At 34.9% G+C, this 7,514-nt stretch overlaps 1 non-coding gene across 1 annotated transcript; it reads right to left on the bottom strand.

Moving 5' to 3' along the window:
- Window positions 1-1,336: 1,336 nt before the first annotated feature.
- Window positions 1,337-1,443, bottom strand: LOC121207659 (small nucleolar RNA R71). Its single transcript, XR_005902780.1, has one exon. It is a non-coding gene; the product is annotated as a small nucleolar RNA R71 (small nucleolar RNA).
- Window positions 1,444-7,514: the final 6,071 nt, after the last annotated feature.

Here is a 7,514-nt window from a genome sequence, read left to right as displayed (position 1 = left end):
AGTCATTATTATGAATAGGACTACGAGAGTAATGCTAACAGAAGTATCTAGTGAATGAATGCATGTGGGTTTGATGAGTATGAAATATGGTGTGGGTAAGCATGAAATCTATGGAAACAAGAAAAATGGGTGAATGTAGCAAAATGTATTAACTAAGATGACAAATTTCTTAACGAAGAGCATAAGTATTCTATCATTACAACAATGATTATTTACTCAAAATATCATGAAATAAGTAAAACAATGAAGATAATAGAAGGAAAAAATGAACAAACACAAGAGGGAGGAGCTTTGGGTCGTCGAAAGTGGTGCTATAGTCTGCGCACGGGCGTGGCAGGTAGGGCGTGTGAAGTTGCAGCGACTAGGGTTAGGGATTTTGGGGAAAGGGGTGATGAATAGTGAGGGATATATATAGATTTTAGGGCACACGGGCGTGTTGTGTTTCGCGATTTTTTAAATTTGGGCGCGTTTGGCATTCAGCCCACGCCCATGTCGTACGGCTGTGTTCTGCTTCGTTCGCTTCTTCCACGCCCGTGTATAGATGTCTACGCCTGTGGTATTTTATCAGTCTTGAGCATGGTTGATTGGCATGGGCATGTAACGCTATCATTTTATTACTTTTTGCTATTGTGTACACTTGCTCATTTCCGTCATTCCAAGTTTTTGGCTCCGTTACCAGGGACTGTTTTAAAAAGTCATTATTTATGAATTTGTTAGTTTTACATTGTGGTTTATTTTTTCTATTTAATTTTTAATTAAATTAATTTTTTTTTGATCATTTCAGGTGTTTATGCATATTGACCGAATTATTGATCTGCTCCCTATAGTCCCTGAGATTGAACGAACTTTTCGACAACAAAGAAGACAAGCAAATCAGAAAAGGACCAAAGATATGAACTTCGAAAATCTAATCCAAGGAAATGGAGCAAATCCTACTCAAAATCCTATTTTTATTGTTGATGATAGGGATAAAGCTTTATAACAGTATGCCATGCTAATATTTAATGAATTTAATCCGGGTATTAAGAGACCCGAAATTTAGGCACAATAGTTCGAGCTGAAGCCAATCATGTTCCAGATGCTTCAGACAATGGGCCAATTTAGTGGAATGCCTATCGAAGATCCTCACTTACACTTAAGTTTGTTTATGGAGGTGAGCGATTCTTTAAAATTACCTGGAGTACCCGAAGATGCCTTACGATTGAAGCTGTTCCAATATTCGCTGAGGGACAGCGCTCGAGCCTGGTTGAACTCATTTCCACCAAACTCAATTTCCACATGGCAAGAGTTAGCAGAAAGATTCCATATGAAGTATTTCCCGCTTAGAAAGAATGCTAAATTGAGGAACGACATCACTACCTTCCAACAAATGGATGATGAGTCCTTGTATGAGGCATGGGAAAGGCACAAAGAGTTATTACGAAAGTGCCCTCATCATGGAATCCCACATTGCATCCAACTTGAGACATTTTATAATTGTAACATCTCGAAATAGGGCCTAAATGGAATAGTGGTTGCGAAACCATAAATCTGAGATAGAAAAGTTTATTTCGATTAATTTTTATTATTTACTGAGTGATTAGATGCATGTGTTAGAGTATTGATAAGAAATTTTATAGATTACATGTTTAATTTGCCTATTAGGGCTTATTTGCAGAAGCTGCTGTAATAACTCGATTTAGGGCCAAAATGGAACGATGGTTTTAGAACCACGAATTTGAAGTCAAAAAATTTATTCTGATTAAGTTTTAAGGTTTATTTATTTATTAAAATATTGTGTAAAAATATCGATAAGTAATTTTACTAATAAAGTGCTTAATTGGACTTTTAGGACTAAATTGCAAAAGTTGCAAAATATGTGTTCTAATTCATAAGTACTTGATTGAAATGGGGGTTTAAAGAGGAGGTCCTTAAATGGTAATTAGACATTATATTTCGTTTGGAAAAAAATGGGCATGAATAGGACAAAATTTTAAAGAAAGGCCTTAAGGGCATTTTAGTCAATTGGTAATTAAAAGAAATAAAAAAGGGAAAATAAAGCCAAAATTTACTCATCCTTTTCATGGAGGCCGAAATTAGCATGGGGGAAGCCATGGCTAGGGTTTTCAAGATTTCCAAGCTCAATAGTAAGTCCGTTCTAGCCCCGTTTTTCAAGTTCTTTACGATTTTAGAATCCCGGTAGCTTGATTAAGCTTATTCTAGCAACAATTTAAGCTAGGGTTCATATTTGGAAAAATACCCATAGGTGAAATGTGTTTATTTTGATGTTTTATGGTAGAATATGAAGGCTGAAATTATGTTAAACAACTTTTGCTAATCGGTTTTAAGTAAAAATGAGTAAAACGGCTTAATTAGTAAAAGTTGTTATTGTTCATAACTACGTGTTAGAGTGAGAATTTGATGTTGCCATAGAAGGGATAAATGATCAGCATGTCATAAAACATAAGAATAAGGGAAGAAGTTTAATTCTCGAGCCTAGGGGCAAAAGTGTAAATATGCAAAAGTTTAGGGGTAAAATTGTAATTTTGCAAAATTTTGAGTTAAGGACTTTTTTGAATATTACATTAATTTAATAAGTAAAATATGGTGTTTTAGATCTCAAAAAACGAGATTTGAATCTGGAATGGGAGAAAAATCGAAAATCGGGAAAGTTGGTAAAATGGCCGTTTTAGTATCGAGGTAAGTTCATATGTAAAATAAGCATTAATTTATGTATGTTTCAATGTAAAATTGATATATTTACTATGATTGCCGAGGTGTTGAAAGTAAGTATAATTATGATGATTTAAATGTTCAATATTAATTCGACATGGAAATGAGAAAGTATGGAAGTTTGTATGTAAATAATACATTATCTTTATTATGTTTTTGTATTTCAGCATATTTTATGTATTGTAACTGATTTTTGAATCATAATTGACTATTGGAAGTATGGAATCAAGCATTAGAAAGAGAGAGAAATCCCGGTTGAACCTTCGAAAAGATTGGATGATACAGATGGTATGTAGCTAGGTTACATGTATGGTGCTGAGTGCACATCTTGTGTACAAGAGTGCTACGAGACATTAGCTAGGTCACATGGGTGATACTATGTGTACACCATGTAGACAAGAGAGCTACGGGATATATGTATATAGGTTGCATGCGTGGTTCCAGGTGAAGGACACCATGTAGACAAGAGAGCTACGAGATAAACTGGCTAGGTCACATGGGTGGTACTAAGTGTTCACCATGTGTACAAGAGAGCCAAAATTATGTGTACAATCGAGCTAGGTCGCATGAGTGGTGCTAAGTGAAGGCCACTATGTGTACAAGAGAGCTTCAATTTTAAAGGTGGGCTGTGTGCGATACCATCGCGTATCTGTTGTTATTCCGAAGAGTTCAACTAGGAAATTGATCAAATGAAATTGTGTATGACTTTGTGATGATAAGTGTAAGTATATACGTGTGTAAGTTATGAGTATGATTGGAAATTGGAAAGATTGTTATGGGAAAGTGATGAATACAATTGAAGTGTGAAAAATCAAAATTGACAATAAAACTGTTTTGAATAGTGGCAGTGACGTTAATCTAAAAATTTACCAAAAATAGTAGAAATTGAATCAGAGACTGAGTGAGATATCAAATTAGAGCTTAATGAGTCTGTTTTTATATAACAGAAATAGAACAAGCAAAGGAATTCTATATTATGAGATATTTAATTTTTTGAGAGACTGGTTCAGAATGACTACGTGATCCCCTATTTTGACTTGGAAAAATTATTAAAAATTGTACAAAAATAATTAGGGAATATAATTTATATGGTTGAAATCCTTAATGAGTCTAGTTTCAAATGAAATAAACAAGAACATCCTTTGAATTCTATACGAGGAGAAAATTTATTCGTAGTGAAGAGTGGTCAAAACAGTTGAGAAGTGAAACAGGGGTAACTTCAATGAATAAACTGTACTAATTGGATAGACCAAAAATTCTAAAAATTTTATGGTAAGAATATATGTGAATCTAGTTTCAAGGCGCAGTGGAAAAATAAAATAATTAAAAACATTCCGACGATCTAAACCATGGATCCATGTGTAAGGAACATATCGCGGTGATAAAAGGTTTCGAAATTACCAAAACTTCAATCTGAGTAGACTGCGACGCCTAGGCAACGGGAATCGTGAACCACTATCGAACCAAGCCACAACCTTTTTGATGTTGGCCTCTATGTAGTCCACCCAGTTGACAATGAACGGTAGAAAAATCTCAGAAACTATTTCAGTGATTTTTATGCTTGACGGCTGCTGGACCCTTTAGCATAGTTTTGGGCTTATTTATATATTATCTCTTTAGGGTTTTTACCCTTGCCATATATAACACCCTTTTAATTGGTATATCTTTTTAATGAATATTAATTCATTAAAATTAATCTGAACATAATAGTCATCATTAAAATAAATATAATAATGTTTAACCGAAAATTATAATTACATTAATTATAATAAAGATTTCGGTAAACTATATTTATTTAAACTTATATACGAACCAAATTCATATACTAATGAAATTATGTTCTGATTATGTGTACAACATCCTTGTACGTATAGTATGTTCAATAATTTGATTGCCCAATTAAATTAATTCTATAATTAATTTAATTCATCTGACAATCAGAATACAATATCAACTATGTTTTACTCCGTTCATTTCAACCATAGGGTGTGACCCTATAGGTTCTTGTAACGTTAGCAGTAATATTAGAATGATTCTAATGTTACAAACAATGAGTGGCATCTAGCAATGCATCATTGCTACCTAAGTTACGAGAAGTCATGATTCGATATAACCTTTTCTGATTAACCTTTCATGCATTAATCCTTAAGTCCTATATCTTTGGAATGGACACAAGTCATGGAATAGTCACACTTGCATAGTCCATCCCATGTTTCTTGATACCTTAAGTGAACTATGATACACAAATAAGTATAACATCTCATATCAACTTATTTGAGCATGGCCATGCATTTCTAGTCTCACTCAATCAAATGGCCTAAGATATTACTCCCATTATGTAGGAGGGACTTATTCTATATTGATCAACCATATCCCTCTACATAGATTGTGGTATATCCAACATTAGTCTTTATAGAACAACCAGTTACGATGTTCGTTTGACTATATCAAAATATACAACTCACGATGTTGGGATAATGATGATCTCAAGTATGAGGATCATATACATATTAATCACTATGAGTAATGTTGTGACAATTACATAATAATCCAAGAAACATACTCATAGCAGGTCAGTCCAATATGTTGTTCTCTAACCCACATATTCATGCATTGATTTTGACACTCCAAATCAATGACAACTCTTTATCATCAATCAACTACATGTTAGTCTTAATGTATTATTGTTGTCCTAGCTAACAATAATACTTGACTAAGGATCTTTTAAGAATAATCGTATTATTCTTAGGACATTATTATAAAATAGTTTATTTATGTACACAGAAAAGAAACTGAAATAATAATGGCAATGCCTTATATCAATAAACATGATAAATCAAGTATGTTATTACAACCATCTCGTGATTGATCTTTGGGCATACTCTTACAATCTCCCACTGGCACTAAGACCAATCACTCATATATCTAATACCAAGTGACTTAGTGTGACGATCATGCTTCTGCTGTGTCAGAGGCTTGGTCAAGGGACCCGTAATGTTATCATCTGTAGGTACTCTGCATATCTCTATATCCCCTCGATTGATAATCTCTCGAATAAGATGGTAGCGCCTAAGTATATGTTTAGATCGCTGGTGTGATCTAGGTTCTTTAGCTTATGCAATAGCTCCATTGTTATCACATTGAAGTTCTATAGCATCTGATATGCTAGGCACAACCCCTAGTTCAGTAATGAACTTCTTGATCCAAATAGCTTCTTTCGCTGCCTCACTAGCTGCAATATACTCGACCTCTGTTGTAGAATCGGCTACTGTACTTTGCTTTGAAATCTTCCAGCTCACAGCACCACCATTAAGGCAAAATACAAAACCTGATTGTGATCGAGAATCATCCTTGTTGGTTTGGAAGCTGGCATCAGTGTAACCTTTTACACTTAACTCTTCCTCGCCTTCATATATTAGGAACGTATCCTTAGTTCTTCTCAAGTACTTAAGGATATTCTTGACTGTGGTCCAATGACATTCACCAGGATCTACTTGGTACCTGCTCATCATACTTAAGGCATATGAGACATCTGGACGGGTACATAACATTGCATACATGATAAATCCAATAGCAGAAGCATATGGAATTTTACTCATGCGTTCTCTCTCTTGTGGAGTTGAAGGACACATTTCCTTCGAGAGTGAAATACCATGTCTCATAGGTAGGAATCCTCTCTTAGATTCTTCCATATTGAACCATTTCAATACTTTATCTATATATGTACCTTGACTTAGACCTAGTAGTCGTCTTGATCTATCTCTATAGATCTTGACTCCTAAGATGTAAGTGGCTTCGCCCAAGTCTTTCATAGAAAAACAACTTCCTAACCAAGTCTTAATAGACTGTAAGGTAGGTATGTCATTGCCCATGATAAGTATGTCATCCACATACAGTACCAAGAATGTGATTGTGCTCCCACTAACTTTCTTGTAAACATATGGCTCATCTTCATTTTTGACAAAACCAAACTCTTTGATTGCATCGTTAAAACGAAGATTCCAACTTCGAGAAGCTCACTTTAATCCATAAATGGATCTTTGTAACTTACATACCTTTCTAGCATCCTTTGGATTGACAAAACCTTCAGGTTGTGTCATGTACACATCCTCTTCAAGTTTCCCGTTAAGGAAAGCTGTTTTGACATCCATCTGCCAGATTTCATAATCATGAAATGCAGCTATGGCGAGCAAGATCCTGATGGATATAAACATAGCTACAGGAGAAAAAGTTTCATCATAGTCAACACCATGAATTTGACAAAAACGTTTAGCGACTAATCGCCCCTTGTATGTTTGTACATTACCATCCATGTCTGTTTTCTTTTTGAAAACCCATTTGCACCCTATAGGTTTAACCCCTTTGGGTGGGTCAACCAAAGTCCATACTTGGTTTTCATACATGGAATCCATCTCAGATCTTATGGCCTCTAGCCATTTCTAAGAGTCTGGGCTCGCCACCACTTCTTGATAAGTCCTAGGCTCATCTTGATCTATAAGAAGAATGTCACAATGAATTGTAATGAGAAATTCATATCTCTCAGGTGCATGGCATTCTCTTAAAGATCTACGCGGTGGTTGTGTTTCTACACTAGTTACTTGTTCCTCAATTTCTTGTGGAATTTGCCATTGTTCTATCTCTGATTCAGTGGTATCTTGTGATTCTCAAATTTCTTCAAGTTCAATCTTTCTCCCACTTTCTTTTCTAGAAACAAATTCTCTCTCTAGGAAGACACCAGTCCGAGCAACAAACACTTTGTTCTCAGTGGGATTAAAGAAATAATATCATTTGGTTTCTTTCGG

Source organism: Gossypium hirsutum, chromosome A01, assembly GCF_007990345.1.
Source record: "Gossypium hirsutum isolate 1008001.06 chromosome A01, Gossypium_hirsutum_v2.1, whole genome shotgun sequence".
Taxonomy (NCBI): Eukaryota; Viridiplantae; Streptophyta; class Magnoliopsida; order Malvales; family Malvaceae; genus Gossypium; species Gossypium hirsutum.
The sequence above is the reverse complement of the archived record's forward strand: the minus strand, read 5'-3'. Positions and strand labels throughout refer to the sequence as shown.